We start from the raw sequence: 19756 nt of genomic DNA on the forward strand, positions 1-19756 counted from the left end.
TTTGGAAAAATGGTTTATTTTCTTCTTCTGATGGTTTCATTTTCCATATTTTTTAGTTGAATGTGAAATAAAAGAAAATATGCTTTCTAAAATTTGGTGTTTTCTTGATAATACACATTTTGCTTCAGTGGGATGCCATCTGTTAAGCTACAGGGGTCCTCTGGGGTATTTCTGAATTGTGTTGTGTACATGTGTGTTTGAGAGCCCAAACACCTTGTCTTCTTATAACATTTAGTTTTTGTTTGTTTTACTTTTAGACAAAATATTAGCAACGTATCCTTTCCATATTCCCTGCTGTCAAACTCATTAAGATCCAAAATCCTCATCAAACATCTAGTTTTAAAACTTTGGAGATGATAGTTAAAAAAAAAAAAAGCTCTTGTGCAAACCATCCAGTCTATAAGTATGGATCCTGTGTTGCAACTATTTCCACATAATACTAAGTCTCCTCTTCAAGTTACTGACTTTTAAATTCTATCTTTGTTACCTTGGAACAAACCAAGAAAAGAGGTACATATATTTACTGTTTTCCTAGGACAGTCCTTATTTTCAGATTTTAATTTCTCACAGAATAAAATCTCATTCTGTTCCCTATGCCTTTTTCAAATCTTAAAAAGCAGCAGAGTCTTCTTTACTAGCACTATCCATGTTTTTCAGCTCTGCTTCTGTACACTGTGTGGACTTCTAAGTAGAGTGGAATGGAGTGGATTTCCTAGTAGAGTGGAATAGAAGGTAGCAGAAGGATTCAGAGAGACTTTAAGGAATTTTACTCTACATCCACTGGCAGGTGATGACCCAATGCACCCTGATTCCCTGTTCAGACAGCTTATCAGTGAGGAAGAAAATGTGTATATGCCTTCATTATTCAAATTTGATTTTCTTTCTGGTATGAGTAAATAACATGGGAATATATCCATTTCTTTAAATAAACACTACTGGAATAATTCTTCTAAAGATGCTTCTACTCACTTATTTCTAATCTACATCAATCTTTCCAGTTTCAGTTATAGAATGTGAGTCCCTAGTTACTGTTTGGGGTTATTTAAACATAAAGTTAACTTTACCCAATAGTTTCACTGTTCTTGTTATTTTAGATATACACAGGTTCAGTTAACTTACACTTTGTCAGTGCTCATAAGTTCCTTCATCCTCAACAGTACAGGGTGGAATCACTAGGGAGATTATGTCAGCTGATAATGTAAGTTTATGAGAAAGACAAAGTTGCTATGTATTTCATTTTCTTCAGACTTGTGAAATGTTTTCAACAGGGTATGAAGTACAGACTCTGGAGGAGTAAGTATATGAACTTATCTTGATATACAAGAGTCTGAAAGAAATTCTCCCTGGAAATACAAATATATAACAGAGTAAAGACAGTTATTAAAAAGGGTGCTTCACACACAGTATAAATTGGATCTGACTATTCTGTTACAAAGGAGATAATACTTTTAATAGGATATCTATACTAAGAGGCAATATGGCAGTCAATTTCAGTGCAAGACTAAATCAAGCTTTCTATGTTTTGGAAACTATGTCATGGAAACATATACTTTACTAGTTTATTGAGTTAAAAAATTGAAGAACCAGTGTTTTAAAAGGCTTTTTTACATAAAGTAAAATTTCCAATTTCTAAAGTACAGTTCTTAATAGATTTGGAACCTGAATTTGGACATAGTATGGATTCAACATACAGATGAGATTTCCTCAATGCCAGTACCTTGGCATGGATCTGATACCCACCCTCAAAATAATCCTATGAACATTTGTTTTAAAGCACCCTTGAAATTGTAATAGTGTAGCAAAACCACAAGTAAACAATTGCCTGCTAACCTGCTATTTAAAAGATGGACCTAAAAGCCCTCAGGTGGTTTGGGGGGCAATTTTTAAAAACAAATTGTATGTTGAAGTATCAAAACTGCATTGGGCTGTCCTTTCACAGAAAGCAAGAAACTGCCGGTGCTTCAAGTCACAGGCTGGCCTTGGTGCTATAGGCTATGAAAGTGGACTTCCTTTAAGCTTTGGTTGATGCAGAATTAAAGCCCTTAGCATAGTGAGAGGACTGGGAACAGCCTGAAGAGTATTTGGGTTGGATACAGTAATGACCTGGTTTAAACTGTTTTCTGGCCCACTTGCCCTGTTTGGGCTTTTAATGCTGCTGCTGCTCCTTCTACCACTGTCACTTCTTGAAGACTCTATGACCCAGAAATCCTGAAAAATAGGGTTTCTACTACTCCTTTTGGTCTAAGCAGAAAGATGGTTGCCTTAATTTTGATTCCTTCTCCTTTTCCTGGAATGGATGTGCTCACTCATAAAAGCAGGTAAAGGAGAACATGCAGGTACCACTCCACAAGAAGAGGGAATGGAATGAGCTGTCTAACCAATTACTTTTTATCTTGCTTTTGGAGGGAAACACAGCCAGAGCAGCAAATACATTAAGCAGTTCAACCCTAAGACCAATGAATTTGGTTTAAAATCAGTTTTGCTACCATAAGAAGTAATAATAGAGAATGTCAAGCTGTTTTTCTTTTCTATTCTATTATCTTCTTTTTTCTGAAATGCTACATTGCCTTTTTGTGTTTTGCCATGTTTTTAAAACTTGAAGAAATGTGCATTAAATATTTACAAGGAGAAGAAAGTAGGAACCTATAAAATAGATACCAGATAAAGTTAATTTGGTATGAATAATTGGGAATCACAGGCAATTGTGAGTCTTTATATATGTTTAGAGTATCTGTTCAAGATACTGTGGGGAATATCAAATTCTTATCCAATATGAAATAGCCTTCCAGGACCTTTTGCTTATGCCAGGAAGACCAGTATTACATACATATTACCATTGGTGTGTGTGTGTGTGTATATATATGTATATATATAGTCACTTGGTTTAGTGACTGATTTACACTATTACATCAACTTAAAGATTAAGACCAATGTGTCCTGGAACTAACAGTAGAGTCTTAATTAGTAAGGCAGAAATTTATCTGGGTGTTGAAAGATGGGTACTACTTGGAGAGGCAGGTTGAAGGAGGGAGTGCTTTTCAGGGGGAGGAACCAGCATAAGTAACATCATGGAAAAAGAATTTATAGCATACATTAGCAGCAGTGAGGAGAAGAGTAGGAGAGATCTAGGATGAGGATAAATTATTAACAGTGCTGCTAAACTCCAAGGGACTTTACCTAAGAAGAGGTGTACAGAGTCTAATCCAACCCACATTATCAGGGTAGGAAGAAAGGCAAGGATAAAGGGTAGCTGCTCTACCTAGTATGAAAGATGATACAGTTGACCAAGACTCTTCCTAGTCTGTGATACTGTAGTGTAGACATCAACGAGCAGTCAAGGTTACTAAGGTTAGTCGTGTAGGATAAGGGACTAACATTTCAACACTCTGGCTTATTTACAATGTTGTTCAAATTATTTTTCTTCATGAATAAGGAAGGGAGAAAATTTACCTTCCTGGATTCCTACTGAGAAGTAGAATTTAGTCCAGCCTGAAGGGAGTAGTCCCTGAAACTGAGAGCCTCAATGACTACCTACACTGCAGCACTTAACAACACTTTGAAAGTTTGTGGAGAAACCTATCTGTGTTTTAGAGAGCACAGAAATGTAACTGGAAGGGTTCATAGTCAACATTAACTGCTGCTGCCTCTATTCCTTCCAGGTTATGTGGCAGAGCTATTGCCATCAGACTCTGCTTAGTGACATTGACCCTGAACATAAAGGAATTGGTACAGTTCTGGAATTCTCTGAGAGAAGGCTGCTATGGGATTACTGTAGCCTCCTTCTCTATATCCACTCAGGGAGAGCTAATTGGCTACATATGAGACCATTTTGCTACTTTGGGAATAGAAATAAATGAAATCAAGTTAGTAAATCTTTTTTATCAAACACCAGCAAAACAGAATTTACTACAATACATCTTGGGAAACCCTGAAGTCAGACTGCAAAATGGAGGAGTGATCATTTCTTATTTACACCAGTGAGTCTTTGCTGAAAGTACATAAGAACCTCATGGCAAAGCAAGATTTTCATCAGTACCCCCTTCAGTGCTTGGACAGTTGATGTCCAAAGATTCAGTACCTGCTCTCCACTCTGACCTCTAGTTCCAGAGCAGCGCTGTATTTTTTCTTGGCTTCTTTGGTCCAGACATCAGCATATAGCTCACTGTTCTGCCATTGCCAGTGATAACACTGCTGTTCCTTAACACTGGCTGAGCATTTAATATATATGTCAGTCAGTCAGTGATAAATTCTTTATGAGTATTATGAAATGTAATCCCCACAAAAGTTCTGTAGGGTGAATATGAATATTATGCACCCCCACCTATTTTTACAGATGAGAAAAGTGATACAAAACATAATTAGGAAACTTGTCCAAGGATGACAGATAATAAGTGTCAGTGAATGCATTTGACTCTGGGCAGTCAGATTCCAGGGAGTACCCTCATAACAATTACATTATAAAAGGTGATAGCTTGACAGAATTCTGGATATTCCAACATTTCACAGCTTCTAGAAGAGAGTAGTAAACTAACTTCTGTGGACAAGTCAACCAGAAGCCTGTTGGGCAGACTAGATAATTTTTAAGGCCCACCTCTGTGGAAATCTGCAATGGTTCACATTATACTGGCTAAAGAAAAATGTTAGGCAGACACTGGTGGACTAAAGTCAGGAGAAGGTAGAATCTGATAGAGGGTGGAGAAGGCTGTTCTTCACCGTGCCCATAGAGAAGTGGTTGTCCCAACCATAGTAGGAAAATAGCGATTGTGTAAAATGAGCGAATTCAATATTCTTTTCCTTGGGTTGGTGTAGTATTGACTGGTTATTCAAATTCATCATTTGGTGAGTAAATAGCATTGATATGTAGCTGGGTGACACATATTATGCTAAGCAATGTGGAGCTACATAAAACAGTTAGAAGTGAAAATTTGCTCTCCTGGGGGACAAGATATTAGAGCACATAGAATGATATAGCACATAATAAAAAGGTAGTAGGTGTTAACCAAAAGTCCCCAACACTTCATCAGATTCACCTTGGCCACTGACACCTAACTTTCAGTGAACTATGTAGAATTTTATCCAAGTTTCTGAAGAGAAAGTTTTGGATATGCCCATTGACTATTCTTTGAGTAATACTTTATGTCAGTGATTCTCCAACATGAATGTGTACCAGATTAATGTGTTGAGATATTGACACACTAAAACTTAAAGAAGAAGTTTGTAGAGTTTGCTCTGATAAACTGATTTCACCAATGCATGAACTTGGTGATAAATCATTGAAATGTGCACTCCAGCTGGGAGGACTGGCTTTCCTTCCAGAAGGAGACATACTTTGATAATGTTATCTAGGTTCCAGGATACTCTTCTTTGTCCCTAGCCAGCTTCCAGAGGACCACCTGAGCCAAGTCATGCAAGCTAATTGGAATCCAGCCACTCTTGTGTAATAACACCATATAAACTGCATGGAAGCAGTTAGACTTTGGAAGCCCATCAGAGAAAGATGCTTCACTCAGGATTTTCCCAGTTGGACCCTGAATGTTGCCTCTAGGATTCCCCATAACTTCTCTTCAGGTATTGGTGCTGCCTGCCTGGTGATGTAATTATGTCTCATTTCTAGCAATCTTTTGATTCCCTTCCTAATAAATTCTGTTTTTGTATCACTGAAGTCTGTGTTGTCCATGAATCTGAGCCTCTAAATTAAATGGCCACAAATATCATGCTGGCTTTTGTGCAACACACATACAAGAAACCAGTTTCACACTCAAAGCTATTGAATTTTAAGATTTCAAGTATTCAGGACACGGAAACCTCTCTTCTTAAGAATCATCTGGAGAACTACAATGTTGACTGGTGATTTCATTTACATCAAGGTGATGCTGTGGTATATTAAATGAGACATGAAAAGTGAAATTACTTTGACTAATGATAGGGACATTTATTGAGAGCTTGCTATGTGCTAAGCATCATGCTAATTGCTTTAATCATCTCATTCCATTACTTAATCTCATCAATGTCCATGTAAGCTTGAGCCTCAGCTACCTCATCCAAGCTAAGTAATTTAGAAGAATACATATCAAAATAATATCAGCAACCACATCCACATGCTGACATATATTGATCTTCATTTTCCTCCTTTTGCTATCTGCGTTCCATTCCCTTCTTCTTTTTGCAATGACTATATTTTCTCCTCATAATAATAAAAAATACTTTGAAGGATTGGATATCTCCCACAAAAGATATGCTCAAATCCTAACATCCAGTCCTGTGTGTGTGAACAAATCTGTGGACAAGAATTTAGAAGATGTTATTATTAATTGTGTGGATTAATTTGTGAATTAAGATCTTTAAAGATCCTATTTAGATGAGACCAAATTATTTAGGGTGAGAATTAATCTATATGACTGGAGTCCTTACAAGAACCAAAAATATGGGCACAGTCAGTCAGCAGAAGTCAAAAGTCAGGGGAAATAAAAGGAGCAGACATAGAGATGAGTAGTCATGTGATGGAGAATTGCCTGAATGCCAGAACTCTGAGAGAAAGCAAGCCTTTCCAATACATTGATGTTGAACTTCCAGCCTCCAAAACTATGAGATCATAAATTCTTGTTGTTTAAGCCACCTTGTTGTATGATATTTGTCATACCAGTCATGGAAAACTAAGACAAACACCAAATCTTAAAAATTCCTATAAATCTCCAAATTATACATGGCTGGTCCAGAGTTGCACCCATATCTCCGTGACTCTAAAATCTGTATATTTTATTATATATTATAATGACATAGAAAGCAGTAGAATATCTTGAAAATGATATTTGAGCAAACTGTTCTGAGACAGAAAAAAATTAGTTGAAGCTGGTTCAGCCAGATAATTAGATACACTTGCCATATATTTTTATGGCCTCTGAGTGAGGTTAAATAGTACCCTCTTTATCTCCAACCCTGCCACTTAATTATTTAAGAACTACTTATATAGCTCTTTATATGTGCCGGACATTGTTCAAAGTCGTTAACCTGTATTAACTCATTTAATATTCCTAACATATATGTATTCCTATTATTCCCATGTTACAGATGAGGAAACTGATGCAGAGAGCAGTGCTACTTGACCTAAGGTACTACTAAGCTGCAAAACCAGAACTGAAATACAGACAGTCTTGCTCCAGTATCCATGCTTTTATATTACACTGAACTTCCACCATGCATGGCACCTCATTTATCGTTATTATGCTTTGAAAACACTGAACTTTCACCATGCATGGCACCTCATTTATCGTTATTATGCTTTGAATAAATGGTGTAGGGGGTCAATGCATTTAGTCAACATTATTTACATTTGAGCTTAAACTAGTTCAACAGAGGGCTTTTCATATAGAAGAGGGGCCCTAGAGAATAAAACCTGGATAGAAATATTTGGCAACTGAGAAAGAGATGAGAAAAATTTAGGTATGTGGGACATGCTTTGTTCCAACATTGTACCACAGTAAGGAGTCCAGATATTATTGGGCACACAAGGGAAAATGCATATATGGAAGTAAAAATGGGAAACAATGGGGTTACATGCTACAGATTTCACAGTTTTGTTCAGACTGGTTCAATTTTGCAGGATCCCAAATCCTAAATTATTAATTTGGGATTATCACCAGGTGAGTGTGCACTCTAAATCTGAAAATGCAAGCCTTCTAAATTCTGCCAGAAGCCTATAATGTACCATAATATATCATAAAATTTGGATATTTGATATTTCTTCTACATATGCCACTTTATTTCATTCAGAGCAGAGTAATTCAACAATGGCAAATTTAGCATAAGCAGAAGTAGTAGCCAATAAAGTTCTTTGATCACAAACAACATAATAGGTCACATATCTTGAATTGCATTTATGAAATGAAATTCTGCTTCCTTGCTTTCTGTTCTTATTGCACTCCTGCTTAAGGTGACAAGTTTTTATATCATTTTTAGCTTCTCAATTGCTCTTATAAATCACCATGGGAACGGGTGAATGGCCAAAGTCAAATGCAAATGAAGGCGGCTAATAATTCAGAAAAGGCATCTGAAAAGAAACTAGCTCAAGTAATGGTTTACTTTTAAATTGTAATTCAAGAAAATAACTACAATTAAAAGGAGAAAAAATATATACTTAAAGAAAATAATGTAACACAAAAGAGTCCAAAGGAGAGGCAAAACTTTGTCCAGCATTTGTTTTATTGGTATTATAAAGTTGAGTTCCTCAGAAGAAAGTTGCAGCCTTTGTGTGATTGCCCAAAAATACAATGCCAGAAATCTAGAGTCCCTTTATCCTGAGGACCCATGAGAATGATGAACTCCTTTGCTTTGGTCACTCACTGGTTATTCCGTAATTATTTACTCTTCATTATAGCAATTTGGTTTCCATTTGGAAAGTTATCCACTTGCCTCTCATTGTGTGCAGTTAGGTCAAGTAGTCAATGGAAGTATTCTGATCACCATAAGGAATTTGAGGAATGTTGAGTAAAGCAATGTCTAAGAGCACAAAACAAAACCCCAGAATTATGTGAGATGAGGTCCAGAGTTTTATTACTTTGAATTTCAGAATATATGTGACCTTATTCTGGTCCCCAAATCTGGTAACACAGAGCATACTGGTGACAATAATAAAAATGATTAGAAGAAAACATACTAAATATTAACAATGCTTATCTTTGGGTGGTGAGATTACGAATGTTCAGTACATGCTCATTTACAGAAAATATTCAATATATTTGTTTAAAAGATAGCCAAGAACATGTGCTGTCCTAGTTTGAGAAGTCATTCAAGTCTTCCTCTGGTGAGATGAAAGCATAACTCATCCCAGGGTAAGGACTCCCATGCACTTTGAAGGCTTCAAGAATAGGTCCCTTTCTTGTTTCAGTTATCACGTCACCTCATTGTTGCTATGACCTAAGATTTGAAATTTGCATCATACATAGTTCATGCAAATGCACAATCCTACACAAATGCATCATGGGACCCTCTGAGGTAATTTGAATCAAACTACAAGAGAAATTTCATTAATATCCAACTTTCTTAATGCAAGTATATAACCACTCCCACTGTCTATGTTCCTGAGTCTGAGTCTGAACCTAGATATCTTTTTTCTCTCCCTTTCATCATTTTGTCCTTGCCTTGGACCCATGATTTAGGCTGCATATGCACTAGAAAGTTTTATTCTATTACTTCTCTGTATTTCTTGTGCGGTCAGATTTCTAAAGTGCTTTTTGCTCTTTAAAACTCTTTCTATTGGTGTAAGCAGCCTACACAATTGAACTGATATCTCACACTCTACGCATTTGCAGCATATGTCTTCTGCACAAATTCACAAGATTGGTTTGCATGTTAATGACAACATCATTTTCTCCCTGACAGTTTCATGGCCTTTCCTTACAAATTTGAATATACTTAAGATCACATTTCAATGGTAACATATGGGAGACTGAAATTATCCAGGATCACCCCCTTTTCTTAGTTTCCTAAGGCTTCCATAACTTTCTGTCACTATAAACTAGATGACTTGAAACAACAGAAATGTATTTTCTTATAGTTGTCGAGGATAGAGTGTAAATTCAAGATATCAAGCAGGGCCATTCTTCTTCTGATTTCTGTAGGTAAGAATCTGATCCATGCCTTTCTCTTGGCTTCTGGTGGTGCCTTGCTGGCAATCCAGGGTATTCTCTGTCTCAGTCATCTCATGGCATTATCTCCAGTTGTATTAGATAGGGTAATCTAGAGAAAGAGAATCAACAGGGAGCACTAGCAAATATAAAATTTATAAAAGTGTCTCACATGACTGCAGGAACGCAGAGTCCAAAATCCGCAGGGCAGGCTGTGAAGCTGATGATTCTGATGGAGTGTCTGGATGAACTCCGCAGGAGTGGCTTGCCAGCCAAAGCAGGAAGAGACACTGTCTCTTCTGAATTCTCCTTAAAAGACTTCCAGTGATTAGATTGAGCATCACTTATTGCAGAAGACACTCCCCTTGGCTGGTTACAAATGCAATCAGCTATGGATGCAGCTGAGATGACCATGATTTAATTCTATGAAATGTCCTCATTGCAGCAGACAAGTCAGCACTTGCCTAAATAGACAAACAGGTACCATGACTTGGCCAAGTTGACACATGAACCTGACCATGACATTCCACCCCTTGTCAACTTGGCAGCTATATATACCCTTAAACCATACCTAATTTCTAACTAAAAAACATTAAAACACACATTTTTTTCTTTCAACTAACAATACTCAACTGTCTTCTATATAGCTGGAAACAGTAAATCTCTCCAGAACAGGGTGCAAATCCTTGGGCAATATCCGTTCTTAAACTTGATATCTTACAACTTAAATAGTATAACAGGAACAAGATAGCATCAGAAGGCTTGTTTCTGCAATTGATCATGTGGTTATAGTTCATATTTATTACTACCTTCTTCCACTACCCATTCCACGTTCCCTGTCACCTCAGCAAGCACTTCAGCTGGCCGTGGTTCTTTGCCTGGTGGGGTGACCCAAACCTTGATTCCTGAAGTTTCAGACCCATGGGTAGTCCTGCCAGACTTGGGCTGTTGCAGTTTTCCATTGATTTTAATCACAGGGCATGGTAGTACTAAAAGACGCCCTAGGGGTTCTCTTATATACCAAGAAAACTCTTTTTTACCTCCACTGTGTATTTTCATTTCTATCCCCCACCAATAGTCAGGGCCAATCACCCCAGACAATAAAGCAATCCCCTTCTTGGCTTGTTGATCCAGGGGCATGAGTACACAAGGTGGCCAGGTGGCAGTCATAGATTCCAGTTCAGTGGAATCATTGTTGTTTCTCCTGGTTCAAGCACTCCCCCTTTTGGAACTAAAACCTGTAAACCAGCAGAGCTCAGGGTTGCAGGGACAGGAAGCAAAAATTGTCCTAGTGGATCACTAGGGGTAATAGTGAGTGGTGCCACTCCCATTTCCACCCCCTGGTTCCTAGACCCATGGATCCTGGCTATGGAAGAAACAGCTCCATACAGCAGATGCTGATTCAGAGCATATACAGGCTCCCAGAGAACATTATCCCCGCCTTTCAAGGGATTGCCACCTAGTTGGCATCGTAATTGAGTTTTCAAAAGGCCATTCCACCGTTCTGTCAATCCAGCTGCTCTGGATGATGGGGAACATGGCAAGACCAGAGAATTCCATGAGCACGCACCCATTCCCACACTTCATTTGCTGTGAAGTGTGTTCCTTGATCAGAAGCAATGCTATGTGGGATACCATGATGATGGATAAGGCATTCTGTAAACCCATGGATGGTAGTCTTGGCAAGCATTGTGTGTAGGGAAAGCAATCCAGAATATGTGTGCATTCCAGTTAGAATATATCCTTGCCCTTTCCATGAAGGAAGTGGTCCAATGTAATCAACCTGCCACCATGTAACTGCCTGGGCACCTCGGGGAATTGTTTCTCTGCTGGGGGCAGATTGGGCACTCAGCAGTGGTTGTAGCCAAGTCAGCCTTGGTGAGTGGAAGTCCATGTTGCTGAGCCCAGGCATAATTCCATCCCTACCCCCAGGAACACTTTGTTCATGAGCTCATTGGGCAAAGACAGGAGTTGCTAGGGAAAGAGGCTGACTGGTATCCACAGAACAGGTCTTTTTATTCACTTGATTATTAAAACCTTCTTCTGCTTAAGTCACCCTTTGGTGCACATTCACATGGGACACAAATATGTTCATGTTTTTAGCCCACTCAGAAAGGTCTATCTACATACTTCTTCTCAAGACCTCTTTGTCACCAATTTTCCAATTATGGTCATTCCAAATCCCCGACCATTCAGCCAAACCATTAGCAACAGCCCATGAGTCAGTATACAAACACACTTCTGGCCAATACTTCCAAGCAAAATGAAGACCCAGGTGCACTGCTAGAGGTTCTGCCCACTGAGAGGATTTCCCCTTTCCACTGTCCTCCAAGGATATGCCAGAAAGGGGTTATAGTGCTGCAGCTGTCCACTTTTGAGCTGTACCTGCATATCATGCTGAACCATCTGTAAACCAGGCCCAAGTTTTCTCTTCCTCAGTCAATTCACTGTAAGGAACTCCCCCAAGAGGCCATAGCTCTTGTCTGGGAAAGAGAAGGTAATGAAGCAGGAGTGGAGACCATGGGCATTTGGGCCACTTCTTCATGTAACTTACTTGTGCCTCCAGGACCTGCTTTGGCCCTATGTCATACATACCATTTCCATTTTACAATAGAGTGCTGCTACACACCTCCAAATTTATGGTTTGGTGAGTCAGACAACACCCAGCTCATGGTAGGCAACTAAGGTCTCATGGCAACTTGATGGCCCATGGTTAAGTGCTCAGTCTGTACTAAGACCCGGTAGTAGGCCAAAAGCTGTTTCTCGAAAGGAGAATAGTTATCTATAGTAGATGATAAGGTTTTGCTCCAAAATCCTAAGAGTCTGCATTGTGATTCTTCTATAGAGAATCACAAAGACTCCAAAAGCATCTCTATTTGCCACTGACACTTCCAGCCCCATTGGATCTGCTGAATCATACGGCCCAAGTGGCAGAGCAGTTGGTACAACAGCCTGGATCTATCACAGAGCCTCCTCTTGTTCAGGTCCTCACTCAAAATTAGCAGCATATCTGGTCACTCAATAATTGGAGTTGAGTAGCACACCCAAATGAGGAATATGCTGTCACCAAAATCCAAAGATTTTTGTGTTGTGTCTCTTTTTTGGTTGTAGGAGGGGCCAGATACAGCAACTTATCCTTTACCTAGAAGGGGTATCTTAACATGCTCCACACCACTGGACACCTATAAATTTCACTGAGGTGGAAGGCCCCTGTATTTTTGTTGGATTTATCTCCCATCCTCTGACATGCAAATGCCTTACCAGTAAATCTAGAGTAGTTGCTACTTCTTGCTCATTAAGTCCAATGAACATGATATCATCAGTATAATGGACCAGTGTGATGTCTTGTGAGAGGGAGAAGGATCAAAGTTCCTGCAGACAAGATTATGACAAGGGGCTGGAGAGTTGATATACCCATGAGGTAGGGCTGTAAAAGTATATTGCTGACCTTGTCAGCTGAAAGCAAACTCGTTCTGGTGGTCCTTATTAATAGCTATTGAGAAAAATGCATTTGCCAGATCGAGAGCTGCATACCAGGTACCAGGGTATGTATTGATTTGCTCAAGCAATGATCCCACATCTGGAAGAGCAGCTGCAATTGGAGTTACCACCTGGTTGAGCTTACAATAATCCACTGTCATCCTCCAAGACCAATCAGTTTTCTGCACAGGCCAAATAAGAGAGTTGAATGGGGATGTGGTGGGAATCACCACCCCTGCATCCTTCAAGTGGCAGTAATCTCTGCAATCCCTCCAGGAATCCAGTATTCCTTCTGATTTACTATTTTTCTAGGTAGGGGCAGTTAAAGTGGCTTCCACTGGGCCTTTCTCACCATAATAACCCTCACTGCATGAGTTAGAGAGCCAATGTGGGGATTCTGCCAGTTGCTCAGTATGTCAATACCAATTATGCATTCTGGAACTGGCAAAATAACTACAGAATGGGTCCAGGGGCCCAGTGTACCCACTGTGAGATGTACCTGAGCTAAAACTCCATTGATAACCTGGCCTCCATAATCCACCACTCTGTCTGGTGGACCAGAGTGATGTTTTAGGTCCCCTAGAATTAATGTCACTTCTGAACCAGTATCTAATAATGCCTGAAATATCTGATCATTTCCTTTTCCTCAATGCACAGTTACCCTGGTAAAAGGCCAATAGTCTCCTTGGGGAAGGCTAGGAGGAAGATTAACAGTATAAATTTGTGACAGTGTTATAGGGTTCTCCCACAAATGACCGTGTCTTCCCCTTCATTCAAGGGGCTCTGGGTCTGTAAACTGTCTCAAGTCTAGAAATTGATCAAGGAGCCATGACTCTGTGTTTTTGTAATTCAGGTTAAACTTCTGTTCACTTGACCTAGAACGCTTTTGCTTATACAGCTCAAACAAGAATTTAGTAGACTGCCCTTTATTGTATTTCTAGGTATCCCATGATTTGCTAGCCAATGCCACAAATCTCTGCGAGTCAGATAATTTTGACGGCTGTTTTAAGTTTGCTGCCTATTATAACAGCCATGTTTACCCTGTCTTTGGTGAGTAAGTGCTGCCACCTGGCTTCTTCCAACTCAGGATCCCATCATCCCCACTGTGATTAAGGACTCCAGCTCAGGGACAGCAGTTCCCACAGTAATATCTGACCTACAGAGAAATGCAACTACAGAGCTCTTCAGGGATGTTGGTGATAGTTTCATAAATTTATTTCTCACTGTTCTGATAAAAGGTGCATCCTCTGGACATTCCTGGGGTGTAAGAGAGGCTTTGCATGATAAATCCACTATAAAATTCCAATCTCTCTAAGCCTCTGGATCCCCTCATCTACATTATAGCAGGGCAGTTCTGGCATTTCAAATTCAGGTAATATCAGCCACGTATTCATCCACGTTTCAACCAACCATCCAAATATACTGTTAATGCCTTTTTTAACTCCTCGAGTTATAACATTGACTGCAGAATCTCCACTCAGTGGGCCCATATCAATAAATTCAGCCTGATCCAGCCTTATATTCCTCCCACCATTATCCCACACCCTTAAAATCCATTGTCATACATAGTCCCCTGATTTATGTCTATATAAATTGGAAAACTCATACAGTTCATTTGGAGTATGACATATCTCCTCATGTGTGATACTTTGTACCTAACCTTTAGGGGCCTGTTGGGACTTTAGTCTAGTTAGAGGTCTGGAAGAAATGATGGGTGGTGGGAGTGGGTCATATAAACAATTAGAAATGTCTTCCAAGCCATTTGTTTCAGAGCATTCATTTGCAGTTTCTACTGGTAAAACAAGATTAATCGCTCTAGGGCTAATCCCTTCAGGAAGAAATTGGGTGGCCAAATCCTCAAGGTAGGCTGGAGGTGGGGTGGTTATGTCCTCAGAGCAAACTATTACAGGGTTATCTAGAGAAGACTCAGTATGACCTATGGTTTCAACCTCACCCCTGACATCATTATCAATCCATATGTCACCATTCTATTTTTCAGGGTCCCACTCATTTCCAATCAATGCTCTCACTTTAATGGCAGACACCATGCAACATGGAGATTTCAGTTTATGTTGTAAAGTTGCTACTCTCGCAATAATATTCTGAGTCTGATTTTCAGAGATCTCAATTCTACATTTACATGAAGTAGCATTTTCCTTCAGGATACTCATGGAAGCTTCCACATCTCTTGAACAGTGCTTAAGCTTCTCGTTTGAAGCCTTAAGCCCATCCCTTTCACTCCTTAATGTAGCCAGTGTATCTAACAACAATCAGCCAACATCTCTATACCTCTTATTTCCACAAAACTTATTTTCCCATCTTTAAGATGTCAAAAACGTTATCCACCAGAGCCTGGCTTCATATAAGCAAAGCATTAGAAGAATTTAATGGTGATATTTTGACTATCTCTTTTGCCAACTCACTCCACGGATTGGGAGTATCATTCTGATTATGGAGATCAGAGTCCTTAGTGCCTTTGAGTCCAGTCAGAGTAGAAAACCATTCATAAAAGCCCATTTTTAAGATTCTGTTTCTTAAGAATCACTCCTGGTACCAAGATTTATTAGTTAGGGTTCTTTAGAGAGACAGAATCAACAGGGAACATTCACAAAATTTAAATTTATAAAATTGTTGCATGTGACTGTGGGAACACAGAGTCCAAAATCTGCAGGGCAGTCTGTGATGCTGACGATTCTGATTGAGGGTCTGGACAAACTGCACAGGAGAGTCTTGCCAGCTGAAACAGGAAGAGCGCCTGTCTCTTCTGAATCCTTTTTAAAAGACTTCCAGTGATTAGGTTGAGCATCACTCATTGCAGAAGACACTCCCCTTGGCTGATTACAAATGTAATCACCTGTGGATGCAGCTGACATGATCATGATCTAATTCTATGAAATGTTCTCATTGCAACAGACAGGCTAGCACTTGCTGAGCCAGACAAACAGGTACCATGACTTGGCCAAGTTGACACATGAACCTGACCATGACACCAGTGTTTAGGCTTTCTGTCTTCCAATTTCCTCTTCTTATAAGGATGTCAGTCATATGGGATTGAAGATCCACCCTACTCCAGTATGACCTAATTTTAACTTGACTTATTCTATCCCTAAGGGCCTTGTTTCCAAATAAAATCACACTCTGAGACATTGGGGATTAGAATTACAACATATCTCTTTGGGGGACATGATTAAATTCATAGCAACTCTTAATTCATGGTTATTTTTCAGAGTGTGGTGAGAAGAAGAAAATCTAACTTTGCACCGATCCTTTTCACAAATTGATGTAGTCCAGAATATAAACCCATGAATTGAGAATTCTTTGCTGAAAACACAGGAAAGAAATTAGTGAAAACCTATTTGGCATGAATGAAGTTTTAGGTGATTTTTCTTGAGTTATTTTTATAAAGTAAGTTTTTTCCAGATATATTTATGTATATTTACTTTGATTTAATCTATGTTTGTCATGGGGCTCTGAGATGAAGGCACTTAGTCCCATCTCTTCTGTAAAGCCTACTCTTAAGACGGTTGGCCATATTAATATTTGTCTTACCAGACATTATTTATCACTTTAAGTCCATTGCAAACAATCAGTTTCTGACTGAGAACTATACTGCAATTCTCTTTGCATGTTGTAAGTCTCTAAAAATAGATTTAAGCCTCTTGAAGGAGGATTTAGACTGGGTCTTGAGATCTGAATTCTAAACCCAATTTTTCACCAGGCACAATTATGCAGCCTATGATAAACAAAGCCCATGCTTTCATAGAACTCACATGTGGAGGTAGAGAAAGGCCAAAACAAGTAAAAAAACTGGTAATCAAGTTAATTTCAGCAAGTAATAAATGTTATGAAGAAAATAAAAGGAATTATAGTAAATAGTGGCTCTGGGAATGGGGAACTTCTTTATATTAGGTTGATAGGGAAGGTTTTGTAGGCAGTGATGTTTGAAATGAGACCCTGAATGATGAACATGAATTATATAGAGAGACACCCAAAGGAATAGTGTTCCAGGAAGAGGAAACAATAGTGCAAATGCCCTTCACTGGTAGCACTCAATGTATTTAAAAAGTATGGACTGAGCATGGTTATCAATGGGGAGTGTGGTGGGAAACAAAATTAGAAAGGCAGGTATGGTGCATATCATAAGAGCCTTTGACCATCATTCAAATTGTGATGGAAAGCTATTAAACAATTTTAAGCAAGGGTGTGACTTGATCTGCTTCAAAAAATATTACTGTGGCTGCTATGTAAGAAATAATTGTAGGAAAACAGGAGTAGAAGCAGGAAAACTTGTTACAGGGATGCTTTAGTTTTCCAGGTGAGAAATGGTGATGACTTGGACTAAGATGGTAGAAGTTGAAAAAGAGAGGAGTAGTCACATTTTGAATACATTTTTAGAGAGTGAGTTTCTAGGGCTTTCTGATAGATATTTTTAGTGATGAGAGAAAGAAATAAATCAAGGTTATGGTAAAATATTTGGCTTGAGGAGCTTGATGGTTGGTGGTGACATCTATTGATATAGAAATCTTAAAGGGGACTAAGTTTGAAGTAGGGTCATGAGGTCTGTTTTAGATAAATTATGCTTAATATACCAATATCAAGTTGAGACATTGAAAAAATTGTTCTGATATTCACACCTTGAGCTCAGAGGAGAGGCCAAGAGTAGAAATTTGGGTTATTTTGTGTTTGAAGTTACAGGAATTGGAGAAGAATGTATATTTAGCAATGGGGTAGAAATCCATTTTAACCAGCACTAGTTAAAAATAAATTCATTGACTCATGCAGATGGGAAATCATGAATAAACTGAGTTTAGAATATTTGGCCAGTCCCAGTGTTTCCAATGATGTCATCAGATAGTCTCTACGTCTCCTCATCTCTTTCACTTCAGCTTTTTTCTTCATCATTTTCGTTCTCAGGCAAAATCTCTTCTCATGGCAGCAGAGGTGATCATATAGTCCTTGTAGTTCAACATACTGGGAAGAGGGTCTGACACTTTGTAAGCCAACACCCAGTCTCCTCTCAGTGCAATGTCCTCAGGATTTAAAAGATAGCTCAAAACTTGTTGAATTGAACTCAAAATTGGGCTGTCTGATCTGATTCAGCACAATGTTAGGTGTTCCTAATTTTAACAAAGCACTGTCTTCTGAAGTGTGAATAAATTGTTTCTAAATGCAATCCTTTTTAGTCATTATCTTAAATCATAATGCTGAATGTACTCTTAGCAATTATATGGTTTCGTGGAAGAAACTTTAGCTGCCTGAGCCTCAATTTCATCATCTATAAAATGGAAATGATAATTTAAAAAGTAACAACAATTTAGGGTTGTTGTGAGGATTTTACAGAATGAACACAATTATTTAGTATGGAACTAAGAATATTTATTAAACAGCAATTTACTATTATCATTGTCATCATCATAGTCATCATCATTATCATCATCATCTTCAAAGACACGGTGGCTCTTAATACTTTAGATCTCTATGCCACTGACCTGAGTGTCTTCCGAGTTAACTTGCTAATATATATATGTTTTGCATCGGCAGGCACCAGAAAGCAAACCTGTGTCTCTGGCATGGCAAGTGAGAAGTCTTGCCTGCTGAGCCACCGTGGCCCACCCTACAATTTTTGTTTTGTTTTGTTTTTTGAGTGCATGGTCCAGGAATTGAACCCAGGTCTCCTGCATGAAAGTTGGGCATTGTAACCACTGAATTACCCATGCACCACTTAACTTGTTAATGTTTTGCAAACAGTTTTGCTTCATTGTTTTAAAGGCTTTTATTTTTTTTTAATTTTTGCGTAGCAGTGGCTGACTCGCAGGTTTTCTACTTTTCATTTAAAAGACTTCATATATTTAGTCCCATTCACATAGAAATCCTATTTTTCTTTTAGCAAAAAGTCCCCCTTCACCACTTTCCTTACCCCACCCCTGCCAGTTACCTCTGGTCTGTTATCTCTGTATTACTATTTTTAATTATCTCTCATACGTGGTATACAATTTTTTGTCCCTATATGCCTTGCTTATTTTATTGAGCAGAATGTTTTCAAGGTTATTCTGTGATATAGCATGTCTCATAGCTTCATTTTTTCTTGTGGTTTAATAATATTCCATGAGGTGTAAGTACCATGTTTGGTTTATCCATTCATTTTTGATGGGCATTTAGGTTGTTTCCAGCTTTTAACTATTGTGATTAATGCTGCTAAAAACACTGGTATACAAGTATCTGTGACCCTATTTTCTCTCTCTTTGGATATATACCTAGAAGAGGGATTGCAGGGTCACATGGTAATTTTATATTTAGCTTTTTAAGGCAGCACCTTATGGACTTCCACAGTGTCTGCACCATTTTACATTCCCACCAACAATGTACTAGGGTGCCTATTTCTCTGAATATTCTTCAACACTAGTTATTTTCCATTTTTAAAATAATAACCATCTTCTATGTATGTGTATTATCTCCCTGTGGTTACTAAAAAATATTTTTATTAAGAAATATCCACACATGTATAGTCAATGGCTCAAAACATCATCACATAGCTGTGCATTCCCCAACATAATCATTTTTAGAACATTTGCATCAATTCACAAAAATAAAAAACAAAAGAAAATTAAGAACTCATGTGTCCCATACCCCTTACCTCTCCATCTCATTGTCCC

At 38.6% G+C, this 19756-nt stretch overlaps 1 pseudogene; it reads right to left on the reverse strand.

Moving 5' to 3' along the window:
• Positions 1-1961: 1961 nt before the first annotated feature.
• LOC143671795 (protein VCF1 pseudogene) lies at positions 1962-2310 on the reverse strand (annotated as a pseudogene).
• Positions 2311-19756: the final 17446 nt, after the last annotated feature.

The sequence above is a fragment of the Tamandua tetradactyla genome, chromosome X, assembly GCF_023851605.1.
Source record: "Tamandua tetradactyla isolate mTamTet1 chromosome X, mTamTet1.pri, whole genome shotgun sequence".
Classification (NCBI taxonomy): Eukaryota; Metazoa; Chordata; class Mammalia; order Pilosa; family Myrmecophagidae; genus Tamandua; species Tamandua tetradactyla.